The sequence below is a fragment of the Macaca fascicularis genome, chromosome 14 (assembly GCF_037993035.2).
Source record: "Macaca fascicularis isolate 582-1 chromosome 14, T2T-MFA8v1.1".
NCBI lineage: Eukaryota > Metazoa > Chordata > Mammalia > Primates > Cercopithecidae > Macaca > Macaca fascicularis.
The window spans coordinates 8,660,015-8,679,958 of NC_088388.1; the positions used below are offsets into that span (position 1 = coordinate 8,660,015).

The 19,944-nt window shown below is 46.4% G+C and overlaps 1 long non-coding RNA gene across 1 annotated transcript; it reads left to right on the forward strand.

Annotated features, from left to right (window-relative positions):
* Positions 1–307: 307 nt before the first annotated feature.
* LOC123568625 (uncharacterized) lies at positions 308–18,888 on the forward strand. The gene is made up of 3 exons (XR_010580763.2): positions 308–396; positions 8,195–8,366; positions 18,749–18,888. It is a non-coding gene; the product is annotated as an uncharacterized lncRNA (long non-coding RNA).
* Positions 18,889–19,944: the final 1,056 nt, after the last annotated feature.

A 19,944-nucleotide genomic window follows, 5' to 3' on the forward strand; every position in this document is an offset into this window, starting at 1 on the left:
TCACTTCCGGGACCGAGCCCGCTGTAGGCCCGGGCCTCACGAAGCCCCTGTAGAGGGGGACCTTTGAGAGTCACCGCGACCCAGTTGCAAGGGGCAAGACTGCCCCTGTGACTCCTGGGAAAACGAAGTGTTACAAGCCTCAGGCCGAGTCCTAGGTGGAAACCCCACAACGTGCACAGCGATTGGAGAACTACTGAGTCTGTCACGTGACGCCCACCGGGTGCGACGCTGTTCACGTGGATGCGGAGCGGGTCACGTGGCAATACCGTTTGGGCTTTGACGGAGGGCAGTCCTCGGGCGTCTCCTTGTGGCGGCGGGAGGTGTTGTCGGGAGTGAACTGCGCGCGAGAGGCTGGAGAAAGGAACTGGGCTTAGAGGGGCTCGAACGCTCCCCCAGGTCTGTGGACTTCATTCCGTAGGCAGGAGGACTCAGGGAAGATTTCTAGCTTTATTTCGTGTATTAGGCTTCTTTTATTTTTGAGACGGAGTCTCGCTCTGTCGCCAGGCTGGAGTGCAGTGGCGCCATCTCGGCTCCCTGCAACCTCCGCCTCCCGGGTTCAAGCGATATTCCTGTCTCAGCCTCCAGAGTACCCAGCTAATATTTGTATTTTCAATAGAGGCGGAGTTTCACCATGTTGGCCAGGATGGTCTGGATCTCTTGACCTCGTGATCCGCCCGCCTCGGCCTCCCAAAGTGCTGGGATTACAGGCGTGAGCCAGGGCGCCCAGCCATATTAGGCTTTTTTTTTGAAACAAGGTCTGTGTCGCCCAGGCTGGAGTGCAGCGGGGGAGGCATAATCTCCGCTCACTGCAGCCTCCGCCTCCCTGGATCAAGTGATCCACCTCAGGCTCCTGAGTAGCTGGGACTACAGGCGCGCACTACCAAGGCTGGCTAATTTTTAAAAATTTTTGCGTAAACAGGATTTGGAGACTGGGCATGGTGGCTCACACCTGAAATCCCAGCTACCTCCAGCCTAATCATGAGAAAAAGATCAGACAAATACCAATTGAGAAACATTCTACAAAATACCCCATGAATACTCCTCAGAACTGTGAAGATGTCACTGGTGGAGGGTGTCCAGATTCTTGGCATCTTAAAGAATTGGACAAAACGGCTGGGCCCGGTGGCTCACGCCTGTAATCCCAGCACTTTGAGAGGCCGAGGCGGGCGGATCACGAAGTCAGGAGATTGAGATCATCCTGGCCAACACGGTGAAACCCCGTCTCTACAAAAAAAAAAAAAAAAAAGATACAAAAAATTAGCCGGGCGTTTTGGCGGGCATCTGTGGTCCCAGCTACTCGGGAGGCTGAGGCAGGAGAATGGCCTGAACCTGGGAGGCGGAGTGTGCAGTGAGCCGAGATCATGTCACTACACTCCAGCCTGGCTGACAGAGCGAGACTCTGTCTCAAAAAAAAAAAAAAAAAAAACAGAAAAAGAAGAACAAAAGAATTGGTCAAAACGCACAAAGCAAGGAAGGAATGAACGATTTATTGAAAATGAAAGTACACTCCAGTGTGGGGGCTGGCTGAGCATAGGGGCCAGTTACAGGATTTGTTGGAGTTTAAATACTCTTGGGTACTTGGGATACGCCCTGTGTAAATGAAGAGGATGAAGTAAAGTTACAAAGTCATTTAGGGTGTATGCCCTAAGGAGAGGATATTTCCTGTCATAACTGAAATGTGAGTCGGCCTTGTATGTTGCCTGCCTCCAGACGCTATTTTCCTGCCTCAAAGGTGGCTGAACATGGTGGCTTACGCCTGCAATCCCAGTGTTAACAGGAAAGGGCCTATCCAGACCCCAAGAGAGGGTTCTTGGATCTCACACAATAGAGAATTCAGGGCGAGTCCAGCACTTTAGGAGGCTGAGGCAGGCGGATTACTTGAGGTCAGGAGTTCAAGACCAGCCTGACCAACATGATGAAACCCCATCTCTACTAAAAATACAAAAATTAGGCAGGCGTGGTGGTGCCCGCCTGTAATCCCAGCTACTCGGGAAGCTGAGGCAGGAGAATCACTTGAACCCGGGAGGTGGAGGTTGCAGTGAGCATGATCGCACCACCGGCACTCCAGCCTGGGAACAGAGCAAGACTCCGTCTCAAAAAAAAAAAAAAAAAAAAAAATTCAGGGCGAGTCCATAAAGTGAAAGCAAGTTTGTTAGGAAAGTAAAGGAACTCAATGCTGATTGTTCATTTTTATGTGTTTTTTTTTTTTTTTTTTTTTGAGATGGAGTCTCCCTCTGTCACCCAGGCTGGAGTGCAGTGGCACTATCTCGGCTCACTGCAAGCTCCACCTCCCGGGTTCACACTATTCTCCTGCCTCAGCCTCCCAAGTAGCTGGGACTAGAGGCACCCGCCACCATGCCCGGCTAATTTTTTGTATTTTTAGTAGAGACGGCGTTTCACCGTGTTAGCCAGGATGGTCTCGATCTCCTGACCTTGTGATCCGCCCGCCTCAGCCTCCCAAAGTGCTGGGATTACAGGCGTGAGCCACTGCGCCCAGCCCATTTTTATGGTTATTTCTTGATGATATGCTAAGCAAGGGGTGGATTATTCATGTTTCTTGTCTTTAGACCATACACAGTAACTTCCTGACACTACCATGGCACTGGTAAACTGTCATGGCACTGGTAGGAGTGTGGCAGTGAGGACGACCAGAGGTTGCTCTAGTGGCCACGTTGGTTTTGGTGGGTTTTAGTTGGCTTCTGTACTGCAACCTGTTTTATCAGCAAGGTCTTTATGACCTGTATCTTGTACCACCTGTCTTATCCTGTGACTTAGAATGTCTTAACCCTCTGGGAACGCAGCCCAGTAGGTCTCAGCCTCATTTTACCCAGCTCCTGTTCTAGATAGAATTGCTCTGGTTCATGCACCTCTGACACCAGCATTTTGGGAGGCCGAGGCGGGCAGATCACTTGAGGTCAGGCATTGGAGACCAGCCTGGCCAACATGTTAAAACCCCATCTCTACTAAAAATACGAAAGTTAGCTGGGCATTTGTGGCATCCGCCCATAATCCCAGCTACTCAGGAGGCTGAGGCTAGAGAATCTCTTGAACCCAGGAGGCAGAGGTTGCAGTCAGCCAAGATGGTGCCACTGCACTCCAGCCTGGGCGACAGAACGAGACTCTGTCTCAGAAGAAAAAAAGAGGCCGAGCACGGTGGCTCGCACCTGTAATCCCAGCACTTTGGGAGGCCGAGGCAGGTGGATCACAGAGTCAGGAGTTCGAAACCAGCCTGGCCAATATGGTGAAACCACGTCTCTACTGAAAATACAAAAATTAGCCGGACTTGGTGGCAGGCGCCTATAGTCCCAGCTACTCGGGAGGCTGAGGTGGGAGAATCGATTGAACCCAGGAGGCAGAGGTTGCAGTGAGCCAAGATCATGCCACTGCACTCCAGCCTGGGCAACAGAGGGAGACTCAGTCTCAAAAAATAAATAAATAAATAAATAAAATAAAGAAAGAAAAGAAAAATATGTTGCTCAGGCTGGCCTCAAACTCCTGAGCTCAAGCAATCTGCCTACCTCAGCCTCCCAAAGTGCTAGGGCCACCGCACCCAGCCGTTGTTTTGTATATTAGGTTTCTTTTTTTTTTGGTCCAGTGGCTCACGGCTGTGATCCCAACACTGGGAGGCAGAGGTGGGAGGATCGCTTCAGCCCGGGAGTTACAGACCAGCCTTGGCAACAGAGTGAGACTCCGTCTCTACAAAAAAAATTTTTTTTAATTAGCCAGACATGGCAGTGGCCCTCGCTTGTGTTCCCAGCTACTTGGAAGGCAGAGGAGGGAGGATCGCTTGAGCCTAGGAGTTCCAGGCTGCAGTGAGCCGAGATCATGCCACTGCACTCCACCCTGGGTGACAGAGACAGACCAGCCTGGGACAGACAGACTCAGCACTTTGGGAGGCCGAGGCGGGCAGATTGCCTGACACCGTTCTGTCAATCCAGCTGCTTCAGGATGTTGCCTTGGTCAGACAATGCTGTGTGGAATACCATGAGGGTGCATTCTGTGAGTTCACAGATGGTAGTCTTGGCAGAAGCATTGTGTGCCGGATAGGCAAACCCATATTCGGAGTAAGTGTCTATTCCAGTGAGGACAAACCTCTGACCTTTCCATGATGGAAGAGGTCAAATATAATCAACCTGCCACCAGGTAGCTGGCTGATCACCCCAAGGAATGGTGCCATATTGAGAGCTGAGTGTTGGTCTCTGCTGCCGGCAAATTGGGCACTCAGCAGTGGCCGTAGCCAGGTCAGCCTTGGTGAGTGGAAGTCCAGGTTGCTGAGCCCATGTGTAGCCTCCATCCCTGCCACCATGGCCACTTTCTTCATGGGCCCATTGGGCGATGACAGGGGTGGTTGGGAAAAAAGGTTGAGTGGTGTCCACGGAACAGGTCATCCTATCTACTTGATTATTAAAATCCTTCTCTGCTGAGGTCACCCATTGGTGAGCACTCACATGGGTTACAAATAGTTTCACAGTTTTTGACCACTCAGAGAGGTCCATCCACATACTTCTTCCACATATTTCTTTGTCACCAATTTTCCAATTATGCTTCTTCCAAGTCTCTGACCATCCAGCCAAACCATTGGCTACAGCCCATGAATCAGTATATAATCCCACATCTGGCCATTTCTCCTTCCATTTGAAGTTCACAACTAGGTGCACTGCTCAAAGTTCTGCCCACTGGGAAGATTTCCCTTCACCGCTGTCCTTCAGGGATGTCCTAGGAACGGGCTGTAGCGCTGCAGCTGTCCACTTTTGGGTGGTGCCTGCATATCGTGCAGAACCATCTGTCTTCTGCACAGGCCAAATGGGAGAGTTGAACGGGGATGTGGTGGGAATCACCACCCCTGCGTCTTTCAAGTCCTTGATGGTGGCATTAATCTCTGCAGTCCCTCCAGGGATGCGATATTGTTTCTGATTTATTATTTGTCTAGGTAGAGACCGCTCAAATGGCTTCCATTTGGCCTTTCCCAGAATAATAGCCCTCACCCTACCAGTCAGGGAGCCAATGTGGGGGTTCTGTCAGCTGCTAAGTATGTCTACGCCAATTATGCATTCTAGCACCGGAGAAATGACCACAGAATGAGTCTAGGGACCCACCGGAACCACTGGAAGTCAGACCTGAGCAAAAACTCCATTAATTACCTGACCTCCATAAGCCCCTACTTTAACTGGAAGACCAAAATGACGTTTATAGTCCCCTGGAATCAGTGTCAGCTCAGAGCCAGTGTCCAATAGTCCCTGAAATGTCTGATCATTTCCCTTTTCCCAGTGAACAGTTACCCTGGTAAAAAGCCAGATGTGTGCTTGGGGAAGGATGGGTGAGCAATTCAGTGCATAAATTGTCAATAATCTAGTGGGGTCCTTCCTGAAGGGGACCCGGTTTCCCCTTCATTCAAGGAGTTTTGGTCTGTAAACTGGCTCAAGTCTGGAAATTGATTGAAGAGCCCTGATTCTCTATTTTTGTATTTCAAATTAGTCTTTTGTCCATTTGACCTAGAAGTTTTCTGCTTGTATAAATTAAGTAGGAATGAAGTAGACTTCCTATCAGTTTCACTTCTAGGAACGCTATGATTAATTAGCCAATGCCAGAGCTCTACACGAGTCAGACTATTCTGATTGCCACTTTGCCTCTGCTGTCCATTACAGTAGCTACTCCCACCTTGCCTTTGACCGTTGAATGCCTCCACTTGCCCCTGCCACCTCAAGACCCAATTACTCCCATTGTATTTAAATTTTGTAGTTGAGTGACTGTGGTTCCTGCCATTAGATCTGACATACAGAGAAGAACAATTACAGGGCTCTTCAAAGATGCAGGAGCTGTCCTCACAAATCTATTTTATAAGGCATAGGTTAAGGATATAGTTTCTGGACCCTCACAGCTGGGATGAGTAGGTCTAATTTGACTAATCCACTCCACCATCGCAATCTCCCTAAGCGTTTGGATACCTTCCTCTACATTAAACAAAGAGAGATCAGGCATTTCCAGCTTGCTCACAATGGGCCATCTTTTAATTCATATTTAGCTAACCAAGCAAATAAACAATTAGAAACTTTTTTAACTCCCAGAGCTGCAACATTAATTGCAGAGTCCCTACTTAGTGGGCCCAAATTAATAAATTCAGCCTGATCCAACTCTATGTTTCTTCCACCATTATCCCATACCCTTAATATCCATTTGTATGCCTGTTCTCCAGATTTCTGTTTATATAAATTAGAGAACTCAAACAGTTCTTTTTGAGTATAGCTCACTCTCAACCTCACCTCTAGGGGCCTGCTGGGACTGGAGTCTAGTCATAGGTCTAAAGCAAACAGGTGTTGGGGTGGCTCCTGAGGAGAATCAACATTATCTTGCCTGGCAACTGCCTCAGGCAGAACAGGTTTTATCTTCTCAGACAAAGATGGAAAGGCTAATGATAGCATGGGTTGGGGAGAGGATGTTGCTGCTACTGGGGATGGGCAAGTTGTGTCTTCTGGAAAAAAAGATTCATCAGAGTTTACAAGCTCAGTGCCCCCAGCTGCAGCAGGGTCCTCCCACACATCCCCATTCCAAGTCACAGGATCCCATTCTTTTCCAATCAATGCCCTCACCTTAACAGTAGACACCTGGTGAGGCCGTGCATGCCTCTTTCGTTGCAGGTCAGCCACTTGCATGATAAGAGCTTGTGTCTGTTTTTCCACAATTTCAGCTCTTTCTCTACAGGAGATAAGACTCTCACTCAGGGCAATCTTAGCAGATTTGAGGCTCAGTATCTGCCTTTGAAGCAGGCAGATAAAATCCCTGAGTTCATAATTTTCTTTCTTTTTTTTTTTAAGCAGAGTCTCACTCTGTTGCCCAGGCTGGAGTGCAGTGGCGCGATCTCGGCTCACAGCAAACTCCGCCTTCCAGCTTCACACCATTCTCCTGCCTCAGCCTCCCGAGTAGCTGGGACTACAGGCGCCTGCCACCACGCCTGGACAATTTTTTGTATTTTTAGTAGAGATGGGGTTTCACTGTGTTAGTCAGGATGGTCTGGATCTCCTGGCCTTGTGATCCACTGCCTTGGCCTCCCAAAGTGCTGGGATTACAGGTGTGAGTCAACGTGCCCTACCCATCATTTTCTTTAATCATTTTGTCCACTGAACTTAGGAGCAACCAACCAGCATCATTATGTTCCTTGGTTCTCCACATATGGTCAAAGGTATTATGTATAGAGTCACTAAAATATTTTTAAACAATGAAGTATATTTTGGGTGAAATTAAAATTCTGAAAAGCCTACATGAGCCCTCTATCTTCAGGATGGTCCTCGGCAGAGCACAAGTCAAATTTTCCTTATGCCTCAGAAGACCACTTGACGTGTGAAAGTGTGCTTATTAGGACAGATGGAGCAAGAACCAATAATGCTCAATCAGACATGTTGCATTTTTGCAACAATGGGCATAAGAAGGATATTTGAAAATACTTAAGCACTCTATTTGTGGTTAAGAGGACTTGATCACAACAAAAGTCTGCTCTTGTAAACTAGAATGATAAACCCCACATTCATATTTAGGATGAAATACAGCAGTTACATGGCCTGGCGCGGTGGCTCACGCCTGTAATCCCAGCACTTTGGGAGGCCAAGACAGGTGGATCACTTGAGGCCAGGAGTTCAAGACCAGCCTGGTCAACATGGTGAAACTCCGTCTCTATTAAAAATACAAAAAAATTAGCCAGGTGTTGGGGAAAAGGTCTGTAGTCCCAGCTACTCAGGAGGCTGAGGCATGAGAATCGCTTGAATTCGGGAGGTGGAGGTTTGAGTGAGCTGAGATTGTGCCACTGCATTCCAGCTTGGGCAATAGAGTGAGACTTTGTCTCCAAAACAAAACAAAACACCCCACAGCACCTACAGGCTGTTTCCTGCCTGCCAGTCACTGTTTCGGCCACTCAGACAGCTCCCCCAATTCTTTGCTGAGGTGAGGTCTGTCCTTCCGGGTCTCTGCTGGCTCTGGTCACTCACCTGGAGCAGGCCTGGCAGTGGGTTGAACACTGGGTTGGAAGGAAAGTAGTGTCTGTGTTGGAATGGTGTCTCAGCTCCATTGTTTGGTTAAGTCACCAGAGAGCTGTGCCTTCATGGTTCACCTGTCAAATTGGCAGAGCACCTATGCCATTCGCAGGGTGACATGAGGTCAGATCCATTCGTCCAGCAGATGTTCACTAAGAGTCTCCTCTGCGCAGGCACTGGACGGTGCTGGTGCAATTGGATGATGACACAGCCCCATGAACAGGGGAAACAGACGTGTTGCTGGATATTCACTTTACAACCCACAAGCAGCTGGGACTGTGAGGTCCGGAGGCTTCCTGGAGGAAGAGGCATCTAAGCCATGAATGAGATTGCTGGGCTGAAAATGTAAGAATGTTCTATTTTACTAGATATTAGCTAAGTTTTTAAAAATTAACATCTTTGGCCGGGCGCGGTAGCTCATGCCTGTAATCCCAGCACTTTGGGAGGCTGAGGCAGGTGGATCACGAGGTCAAGGGATCGAGACCATCCTGGCTAACATGGGGAAACTCTGTCTCTACTAAAAAAATACAAAAAAAATTAGGTGTGGTGGCGGGCGCCTGTAGTCCCAGGTACTCAGGAGGCTGAGGCAGGAGAATGGCGTGAACCCGGGAGGCAGAGCTTGCAGTGAGCCAAGATCGCGCCACTGCACTCCAGCCTGGGAGACAGAGCAAGACTCCGTCTCAAAAAAAAAAAATTAACATCTCTTATCCACAAAAAAGCATGAAAATTTCCATCTCCTCATATCCCCATCGTTAATAGATGTTAAATATTACATATATATGTATATTATATATAAAACTTATATATAATATATATATAGTATTAGTTTCCATACTGCTATAAAGAACTGCCTGAGACTGGGTAATTTATAAAGGAAAGAGGTTTAATTGACTCACAGTTCAGGATGGCTGGGGAGGCCTCAGGAAACTTACAATCAAGGCAGAAGGTGAAGGGGAAGCAAGGCATCTTCTTCACAAGGCAGAAGGAAGGAGAAGTGCCGAGCAAAGGGGGAAGAGCCCCTTATAAAATCATCCGATCTCATGAGAACTCACTCATGAGAGTGAGAACTATCATGAGAAGAGCATGGGGGAAGCTGCCCCGATGATTCAGTTACCTCCACCTGGCAATTACAATTCAAGATGAGATTCATGTGGGAATACAAAGCCTAACCATATTTTATATATATGATATGTAGATAGATAGATATAGTATATATATCATATATAACCATATCTCATATATATATATATAATTTTTTTTTGTCCTGAGGTGCAGTCTCAAGAGGTCCTGAGAATATGTAACCCAACTCCTGGCTTGAGCAACGCTCCTGCTTCGGCCTCCCAAAGTGCTGATATTGCAGGCATGAGCCACCATGCCTGGCCCCAAAGCCTTTTTAATTATTGCCAAACTGATGGGTGTATTGTATAACTTTACTTTGCATTTCCCGACTGTTTAGCCTGATTAAGCAGCACCTTTTCTTTTGTTTGTTGGCCACTGGAATTTTTCTTCTGTGAATTGCTCCTCTATATGTTTAGCCCGCTTTTCTGTTGTGTTGTCCACTTCTTGATTTGCAAAAACCCCTTTTATGGGGTGGTATTAAGCTGCTATTGTCTTCAGCTGTGCAAACATTTTTTCTGAGTTTCTCCTTTATCCCTGTACTTTGTCTCCAGCCTCTTTTGGCACGCATACATTTAAACAGTCACATTTCCTAACTTCTGGGTTTCCAGTCTTGATTGAGAAGGTCTTCTCATATTTTACATTTTCTTACAAGATTCATATTATGGGTTTTTTTTTTGTTTTTTCATTTAATAAATCTTTTTCTTTTCTGGAATTTGTTTTGTGGGCTAGTGTAAGAGACAGGCCCAGGTGCATTTTCTTCCAGATGGGGAGTGAGCTGACTGCAGCGCCTCTCATTACATAATTCCACCCTTTCCTGCCAAATTAAAATGCCACATGTGGCTGGGCGTGGTGGCTCACACCTATAATCCCAGCACTTTGGGAGGCTGAGGCAGGCGGATTACTTGAGGTCAGGAGTTCAAGACCAGCCTGGGCAACATGGTGAAACCCCATCTCTACTAAAAATACAAAAATAACTGAGCGTGATGGCGCACGTCTATAGTAACAGCTACTCAGGAGGCTGAGGCAGGACAATCACTTGAACCTGGGAGGCGGAGGTTGCAATGAGCCGAGATCGTGCCACTGTACTCCAGCTTGGGTGACAGAGTGAGACCTTGCCTCAAAAAAAAAAAAAAAAAGAAAAGAAAAAAGGAAAGAAAAGAAACAAAGGGACACCATGGGACAAGCTGGCATGCAGGGAGCATGGGAGGAACAGAGTGGCACTTGTCTGTGACATTTAAGAGCACCCAGCCTCCAGCCAGTAGTGACAACAAAGAAGAGAACCTTTACTTTCTTTATTTTATTTCTTTATTTTCTCCATAACTCAACTTAATCTCTGATTTGAGGTCCGTCATGCCTAGGAGGGTAGGGAACATAATCTCAGGAACTTTTGAGATGTAGACTCCCATCCAAGGTAGAGCTGGAGGGCAAGGATGGGATGACCTGGAGATACATCAGTCATTTGACTTGGGTGAGCGCCATATGAGAAACAAGGAATACTACTGAGAATTAAAAGAGATATTTTATCATTATAAAGGAGTTACTTCATTAAGAAAACATCAAAGTCATAACAGTATGCATTCAATAATTCAAAATGCATGAAGCAAAAACTGACAGAAGTGAAAGGAGAAATTCCTTTCAGACAGGCAAGAGCCACTGCACCTGGCCTATCTGACTGATTTTAAGTGTGCAATTCACCGCCATTCAGTACATCTACAATGTCATGCAACTATCATCATTTTCCATCTCTGGAATTTTTTCATTGTCCCCAACATAAATTCTGTGTCCATTATGCAAAACTTCGCATTCCCCTCACCTCAGCCCCTGGCAATCTCTATTCTACTTTTTGTTTTTATGAATTTGCCTATTCTAGGTACTTCAAATAAGTAAAATCACACAATATGTGTCCCTCTGTGTCTGGCTTGTGTCACTTGGCATAATGTGACGCGGGTTGATCCATGCTGTAGCGTATGCCAAAATTCCGTTCCTTCAGATTGCCACAGAATATTCCATCGTATGTGTATACTGCATCTTGTTTCTCCCTTCATCTGTGGATAGACATTTGAATTGTTTCCACATTTTGACTATTGTAAATAATGTTGCTCTCAACGTTGGTGTACAAATATCTGTTGAAGTCCTTGACTTCAGATTTTGCTTTTTTGTTTTGTTTTTTGTTTGTTTGTTTGTTTTGTTTTTTGAGATGGAGTCTCACTCTGTGGCCCAGGCTGGAGTGCAATGGCACGATCTCGGCTCACTGCAACCTCTGTCTCCCAGGTTCAAGTGATTCTCCTGCCTCAGCCTCCTGAGGAGCTGGGATTACAGGTGTGCGCCACCACGCTGGGCTAATTTTTGTATTTTTACTAGAGACAGGGTTTTACCATGTTGGTCAGGCTGGTCTTGAACTCCTGACCTCATGATCCACAACCTCGGCCTCCCAAAGTGCTGGGATTACAGGCGTGAGCCACTGCTCCCAGCCCAGTTCTTTTGGATATATACCTAGAATTGGAATTGCTTGATCACAGGATAGTTCTGTGTTTAAATTTTTGAAGAATTGCCAGGCTGTTTTCCACAGTGGCTGTACCTTTTTGCATGCCCACCAACAAGGCACTAGGGCTCCAATTTCTTCACATTCACACCAAAGCTTATCTTTCATTTTTTGGAATTAAGAGTTTAATTTTAACAGTTATTCAGATTATATCACATTGCTCCATGGCAACAGTTAATAATGACATATTCTAGACATTTGATTAAAATATGTACTGCTGGCCGGGTGCGGTGGCTCACACCTATAATCCCAGCACTTTGGGAGGCCGAGGCAGGCGGATCACGAGGTCAGGAGATTGAGACCATCCTGGCTAACATGGTGAAACCCTGTCTCTACTAACAATACAAAAAATTAGCTGGGTGTGGTGGCGGGCGCCTGTAGTCCCAGCCACTCGGGAGGCTGAGCAGGAGAATGGCGTGAACCCAGGAGGCGGAGCTTGCAGTGAACGGAGATTGTACCACTGCACTCCAGCCTGGGTGACAGAGCGAGACTCCATCTTTAAAAAAAAAAAAAGGCCGGGCGCGGTGGCTCAAGCCTGTAATCCCAGCACTTTGGGAGGCCGAGACGGGCGGATCACGAGGTCAGGAGATCGAGACCATCCTCGCTAATCCGGTGAAACCCCGTCTCTAGTAAGAAATACAAAAAACTAGCCGGGCGAGGTGGCGGGCGCCTGTAGTCCCAGCTACTCCGGAGGCTGAGGCAGGAGAATGGCATAAACCTGGGAGGTGGAGCTTGCAGTGAGCGGAGATCCGGCCACTGCACTCCAGCCTGGGCGACAGAGCAAGACTCCGCCTCAAAAAAAAAAAAAAAAAAAAAATGCAGCTTCCAAGAAGCCTTTCTCATTTTGAGAATGAGATTCAATTTTATAGATTCAAACAAGAATAGCAATCGAAATCTCGGCAGACTGGATTGATAGAAATTGACAAGCTGATTCTAAATGGTATACAGAAATTCCATGGCTCACAACTGTAATCCCAGCAGTTTGGGAGGCTGAGACAGGAGGATAACTTGAGGCAGGAATTTGAGAATGGCCTGGACAATGTAGCAAGACTCCATCTCTATGAAAATAAAGTAAAATATTAGCTGTGTGTGGTGCCATATGCCTGTAGTTCTAGCTATTCAAGAGGCTGATGCAAGAGGATCACTTGAGCCCAGGAGACACAGACAAAAACCATATGATTATCTCAATTGAAACAATTACTAAATTGCATTTAATAAAATTCCATATCCTTTCATGATAAAACCTCCAAACAAACTAGGAATAGAAGGAATTTACTTCATAACAATTTGATATGACAAACCCTCAGCTGACATCACACTAAATGGGGAAAAGCTGAAAGTCTTTTCTCTAAGATCTGGAATAAGACAAGAATACCCACTCTCATCACCCCTATTCAATACAGTGATGGAAATCCTAGCCAGAGCAATCAGGCAAGAAAAAGAAATGAGAGGCATCCAGATTGAAAAAGTCAAACTCCCTCCTTGCTGATGATGTGATCATATATTTAGGAAAATCTAAAAACTCTACCAAAAAACTCCTAGAATTAATAATGAATTCAGTAAAGTTGCAGGATACAAAATCAACATACAAAAATCATTAGCATTTCTACACACCAAAAATGAGCTAGCTCAGAAAGAAATGAAGAAGCTCATTTATCTTGCTGGGAAAAAAAAAAAATCTAGGAATAAATCTAACCAAGAAGGTAAACTATCTCTACAATGAAAACTACAGAACACTGATGAAAGAAATTGAAGAGGACACAAACAAATGGAAAGACATCCCATACACATGAAATCAGAGAATTAATAGTGTTAAAATCGAGAGAGGAGACCAGTAGGACTTGTTTGGAAAGAACCAGCAGATGGTGACAAAAGCAATCCCTAGCTGCCCTCATTGCTCCTTCGCATAAGACGCTCCCACCAGCGTCATGACAGTTTACAAATGTCATGGCAATGACCCAGAAGTTACCACGCCTTTCCACACCAATGACCCAGAAGTCACCACCCTTTCCTAAAAAGTTCTAAATAACCCCTCCATCAATTTGCATTAACTCACCCTTCTATTTGCATATAATTAAAAATGAGTATAAGTGAATATAAATACGGTTGCCAAGAGCCCATAGGTTGCCTGCTGTAGGTGCACTGCCCATGAGTTATCCCTGCTCCACAAAGAGCAGTGCCATTCAATTAAAAACTGCTCTCTAATACCACTGTCTTGCTCTTGAATTCCTTCTTGTGTGAACCCTAGAACCCTCCCAGCTAAGCCCCAATTTAGGGGCTCACCTGTTCTGCATCACCTGGTGACCATGAAGACCACAAAGACAGCAGAGATGGCAGTGATTGGCAATTAGCAGACAGGCAGCAAGACAGTAGAGAGGAGAAAATTGGCAATTGGTGGTCAGCAATTGGCAGGATGGTGAGACAGGACAGAAAGACAGCAATAGATGGCAATTAGAAGTGGTGAGAGCAATTGGCAAGACAGACAACAGAGAGATGGCAGGAGGTAGCAGTTGGGGAGAGGTGGCAAGAGAGGTCAAGATGGTGATCAGCAAGAGACAGCAGGTGATCAGTGCTACAAGCAATCGAAGCTGCAGAGCTTCTAATACTGCAGAGGTGTAGCACTAGCCCAAAGGTTCATTTTAAGAGCCACTGTCTTGGCCAGGTGCAGTGGCTCACTCCTGTAATCCCAGCACTTTGGGAGGCTGAGGCCAGTGGATCACCTGAGGTCAGGAGTTTGACACCAACCTGGCCAACATAGTGAAACCCCATCTTTACTAAAAACACAAAAATTATCCTGACATGGTGGTGCACACCTATAATCCCAGCTACTCAGGAGGTTGAGGCAGGAGAATCGCTTGAACCCAGGAGGTGGAGGTTGCAGTGAGCCGAGATTGCGCCACTGCGCTCTAACCTGGGCAACAGAATGAGACTCCATCTCAAAATAAATAAATAAATAAGAGCCACTGTCTTTCGTGGCAGCCAATGGAGCCAAGCAGATGGGCAAGCAGCCATAGCAGAACTGCCTTGTGTGGGACTCACCACTGCACCTGGCATGCTGTTGGTACACCTGTTGATCCCCCTTTGGCAGCCAAGCTTGCCCAAGCTGGGGAAATCTGGGGAGAAGATCTTCACTGGGCCCCAGTTAGAGACTGATCAGCACCATTTTGGCTCCTGTGGACAGGTGACTGTCCCTTTGCCTCCTCCCTTCCATATCAGGTAAGCCAGGAAATAAGACTGTCAGCTAAATAGTCAATTCAAAGTCCCTCGAAGCATGCCTGACCAATTGCATCCTTGTTGCCCCTTCTCTTGGTCCCTTCTCCTCTCATGCCATTTAATTTTTCTGTTGGCCATTTTATTTCATTTTATTTTCCACTCTGAAATATATATTTCTTTTGTAGTTTTTGCTTTAAATCCCTGCTAACTATATTTGGGCAATTGTTTAAGGCAGGACACTTGCTCGTGAGAGGTCCCTGTCGTATTGACCCTGGAAAAAGTTGTTCTATGCCCCCGACTTGGTCTTTGGGGTTCACTGTTGGCCACCACCGATATGGTCCAGGGTTTTCCACCTTTGGTGTGAGGACTCTCGTTGGCCAGTTCTCAGATACTCTGGGGTTTTAGGCATTTGGTATTGTTGGCCGCCCTCCAGGTGCTCAGGGGATGTCGGCATTAGCATTCTTTCTAGGACTGTGGCTTGGGTGCCCACCCCAGGGGAGTCTTGGCCTTGCGTTTTCTTGTTTTCTGCCCTAAAGTTATCATTTCTGTAACAACATCTTTTTTTTTTTTTTTTTTTTTTTTTTTTTTTGGTGAGATGGAGTCTCGCTCTGTTGCCAGGCTAGAGGGCAATGGTGCAATCTCAGCTCACTGCAACCTCCACCTCCTGGGTTCAAGCGATTCTCCTGCCTCAGTCTCCTGAGTAGCTGGGACTACCAGCACACACCACCACACCCAGCTAATCTTTGTATTTTTTTTTTTTTTTTTTTTTTTGAGACGGAGTCTCGCTCTGTCACCCAGGCTGGAGTGCAGTGGCCGGATCTCAGCTCACTGCAAGCTCCGCCTCCCGGGTTCATGCCATTCTCCTGCCTCAGCCTCCCGAGTAGCTGGGACTACAGGCGCCTGCCACCTCGCCCGGCTAAGTTTTTGTATTTTTAGTAGAGACAGGGTTTCACTGTGTTACCCAGGATGGTCTCGATCTCCTGACCTCGTGATCCGCCTGTCTCGGCCTCCCAAAGTGCTGGGATTACAGGCTTGAGCCACCGCGCCCGGCCTTAATCTTTGTATTTTTAAAAGATGGATTTTCCATGTTGGCCAGGCTGGTCTCGAACTCCTGACTTGTGATTCGCCCATTTCGGCCTCCCAAAGTTCTGGGATTACAGGCATGAGCCACCGTGCCTGGCCTGTAACAACATTTTCTTTTGGTTTATTTACACTTTTCCTTCTACATTTCGTTTAATAAAAATATGTCTTTAGTCATATTTCATTCACTGGCAAATGCTTATAATCCACTTTCACAATGCCTTGCTACCTATACTTACGCCTTCTCTGCAAGAGGTAAAAATCTAAAAGCGAAAAATAGCAAGAGCCCAGTTTTCGCTAGACTTAGAAAAACTTCTGCGTCCAGTGTCAATCCTTCTAGTCATGGGGACAATAACAAGTATTTCAGAGGACTCACCACTAGGGTGTCTTTGGGCTATCAATGCAAATTCAAATTCTGCTTAAAGGAAAACAAAACAAAACAAAAACCCCTCACTTTCTATTGCAGCACCATTTGGGTCCAATACAAATTTTTAAAAAGAAGAAATTTGGCTTAAATATGATTCACTATAATGCTATTTTACAATTAGAGTTATTCTGTAAAAAAAAGAATAAGAAAAATTGGAGAAGGCCCTTTATATACAGGGTTTATAGCCCTTTACTGGCTCATGTCACTTCCAGGCACCAGAAGCTGTGCTTAAGGGATCCCCTCCTAGCTGCTCCCCTTAGAGGGCCTACACCCTCCCTGGAGACTTCTTAGGCCCCCAGTTATAAGGGGAATCCAGCCAGTTCTGTAATGCAGGATTCCACCCCAGGGTCATTAGACACCATTCCCTCTTATCCAACTAGCCCTACCCCCTACCTCCTGCTGTCTGAGAAGTTAAGCCCAACCAGTACCACCAGCAATGGGGCCCCATCCAACCCTAAAGTTAAACCTGTGTCCATTGCAGGAGCTACCTGACAGAAATGGGAGAAGATTAAAGAGTACATGTGCCATGGCCGGGCGCGGTGGCTCACGCCTGTAATCCCAGCACTTTGGGAGGCAGAGGCGTGTGGATTACCTGAGGTCAGGAGTTCGAGACCAGCCTGACCAACATGGTGAAACCCCGTCTCTACTAAAAATACAAAAAATTAGCCAGGCGTGGTGGCGCGCGCCTATAATCCCAGCTATTTGGGAGGCTGAGGTAGGAGAATTGCTTGAACCTGGGAGGCAAATGTTTCAGTGAGCTGAGATCCCACCATTGTACTCCAGCCTGGGCAACGAGAGTGAAACTCCATCTCAAAAAAAAAAAAAAAAAAAAATTACATGTGCCATTTTCTAAGTCAGATTTGGCTTTATGCAAGAAAAGCATTGGCCAGTTTTTGAAGGATCCAAGAAAGTTTCTAGAAAATTGTATTGGCCGGGCACGGTGGCTCAAGCCTGTAATCCCAGCACTTTGGGAGGCCGAGACAGGCGAATCAGGGGGTCAGGAGATCGAGACCATCCTGGCTAACACGGTGAAATCCCGTCTCTACTAAAAAATACAAAAAACTAGCCGGGCAAGGTGGCGGGCGCCTGTAGTCCCAGCTACTCGGGAGGCTGAGGCAGGAGAATGGCGTGAACCCAGGAGGCGGAGCTTGCAGTGAGCTGAGATCCGGCCACTGCACTCCAGCCTGGGCGACAGAGCGAGACTCCGTCTCAAAAAAATAAATAAATAAAATAAACAAACAAACAAACAAAAGAAAATTGTATTAAATTGACCATATTCTTTAACTTGGCATGACTTGCAAATATTGTTATCCACTTACTGTGCTGTGGGAAAAAAAAAAAAAAAAGCAGAAAAAACTATACCATTAAGCCTGTCAAGATTTTTTAAATAACTAAAAAAAAAAAAGTCCCACTCTGTTTCAGGGTCATTTGGTTAAGACCCTACAAAAACCAAACAAACAAAAACTTAGCCGAGCATGGTGGCAGGCAGTGTAATCCCACTTGGGAGGCTGAGGTGGGAGGATCGCTTGAACCAAGTAGGCAAAGGTTGCAGTGAGCCGAGATCACACCACTGCACTCTAGCCTAAAAAAAAAGGAAGAAAGAAAAAGAAAAACATTTACAAAATAAATAAAAATCTACTTACAGAAAGACATCATTAGTATAATGAAAAGGCAAGCCACAGACTGGAAGAAACTATTTGCAATACACATATTGCAAAGTCAAAGTCAAAAGACTTTTATCTAGAATTATTACATAAAGAGCTCTAAAAACTCAATCAAAAAACAAACCAAAAAAATTTTTGAATACAAACTTCTCAATAGATGATACACAAAGTCAGACACAAAATAATACATATTGCGTGATTTATTTTTATGAAATTCTAGGAAAAACAAATTCATAGTATCAGAAAGCAGATCATAGGTCAATGTAGAGGCTGATGAAGAGCAAAAAAGAAAGAAAGAAGGAAGGAGAGAGAGAGTGAAAGGAAGAAAGGAAGGACAAGGAGGAAGGAGGGAGGGAAGGAGGAAGGAAGGAAGAAAGGAAAGGAGGGAGGGGAGAGAGAAAGAAGAAAGAAAAGAAAGAGAAAAAAGAAAGGAAGGAAGGAAAGAGAGAGAGAAAGAAAAAGAGAAGGAGAGAAAGAAGAAAGAGAAAAGAAAAGAAAAGGCAGGAAGACAGGAAGGAAAGAAGGAAGGAAAAATAAATCAGTGGTTGTCTGGATTATAGGGTGGGCATGGGGCTTGATTGGGAAGGAGCACAAGGGGTAGTTTTAGGTGTGATTTAAATGTTCTAAATATTTTTCTTCTTCTTCTTTCTTCTTTCTTCTTCTTCTTTTTTGTTTGAGACAGGGTCTTCACTCCAAAGCCCAGGCTGAAGTGCAATGGCGCTACCACAGCTCACTGCAGCCTCGACCTCCTAGGCTCAGGTGATCCTCCCACCTCGGCCTCCTGAGTAGCTGAGACTACAGGCGTGTGCCACCACACCCGACTAATATTTGTATTTTTAGTAGAGACGAGGTCTCACTATGTTGACCAGGCTAGTCGCAAACTCCTGGGTTCAAGAGATCCTTCAGTCTCAGCCTCCTGAAGTATTGGGATTACAGGCGTGAGCCACTGTGCCTGACCAAAAATGTTCTGTATGTTTTTTCTTTTTCTTTTTTTGAGACGAAGTCTTGCTCTGTCACCCAGGCTGGAGTGCAGTGGCACGATCTCGGCTTACTGAAAGCTCCGCCTCCTGGGTTCACGCCATTCTCCTGCCTCAGCCTCCTGAGTAGCTGGGACTACAGGCGCCCGCCACCGCGCCCGGCTAATTTTTTTGTATTTTTAGTGGAGACAGGGTTTCACCATGTTAGCCAGGATGGTCTCGATCTCCTAACCTCGTGATCCACCCGCCTTAGTCTCCCAAAGTGCTGGGATTACAGGTCTGAGCCACTGTGCCTGGCCTCTGGGGGTCTCTTTTCATTTTCACTCCTCAGCCAGGGTGGGGGGTGGTGGGGGGTGGGGGGGGTGGTGGGGGGTGGGGGGGGTGGTGGGGGGTGGGGGGGGTGGTGGGGGGTGGGGGGGGCTGGGACATGGGCTCTTCCTGGGGACATCCCAACTGCTCTGCTCCTTTCTACAACCTCTGGTGTTCCTCTCTTCCCCTCTCCTCATGCTTTCACAATTGCCTTGGTGGGCAGTGGTAAGGTGACCGGCTCAATATCAGAGCATTTATTCTTCCAAACCTTTTTGGGTTTGGGGGAGTTTTTGTTTTGTTCTGTTTTTTAGACAGCATCTCACTCTGTCTCCCAGGCTGGAGTGCAGTGGTATGATCATGGCTCACTGCAGCCTCAACCTTCGGGGCTCAGGTGATCCTCCCCAGTCAGCCTCCCAAGTAGCTGGGACCACAAGTACAAGTCACCACACCTGGCTAATCTTTGTATTTTTTCTTTTTTTCTTTTTTTTTTTTTTTTTTTTGAGATGGAGTCTTGCTCTGTCACCCAGGCTGGAGTGTAGTGGCACTATCTCGGCTCACTACAAGCTCTGCCTCCCAGGTTCACGCCATTCTC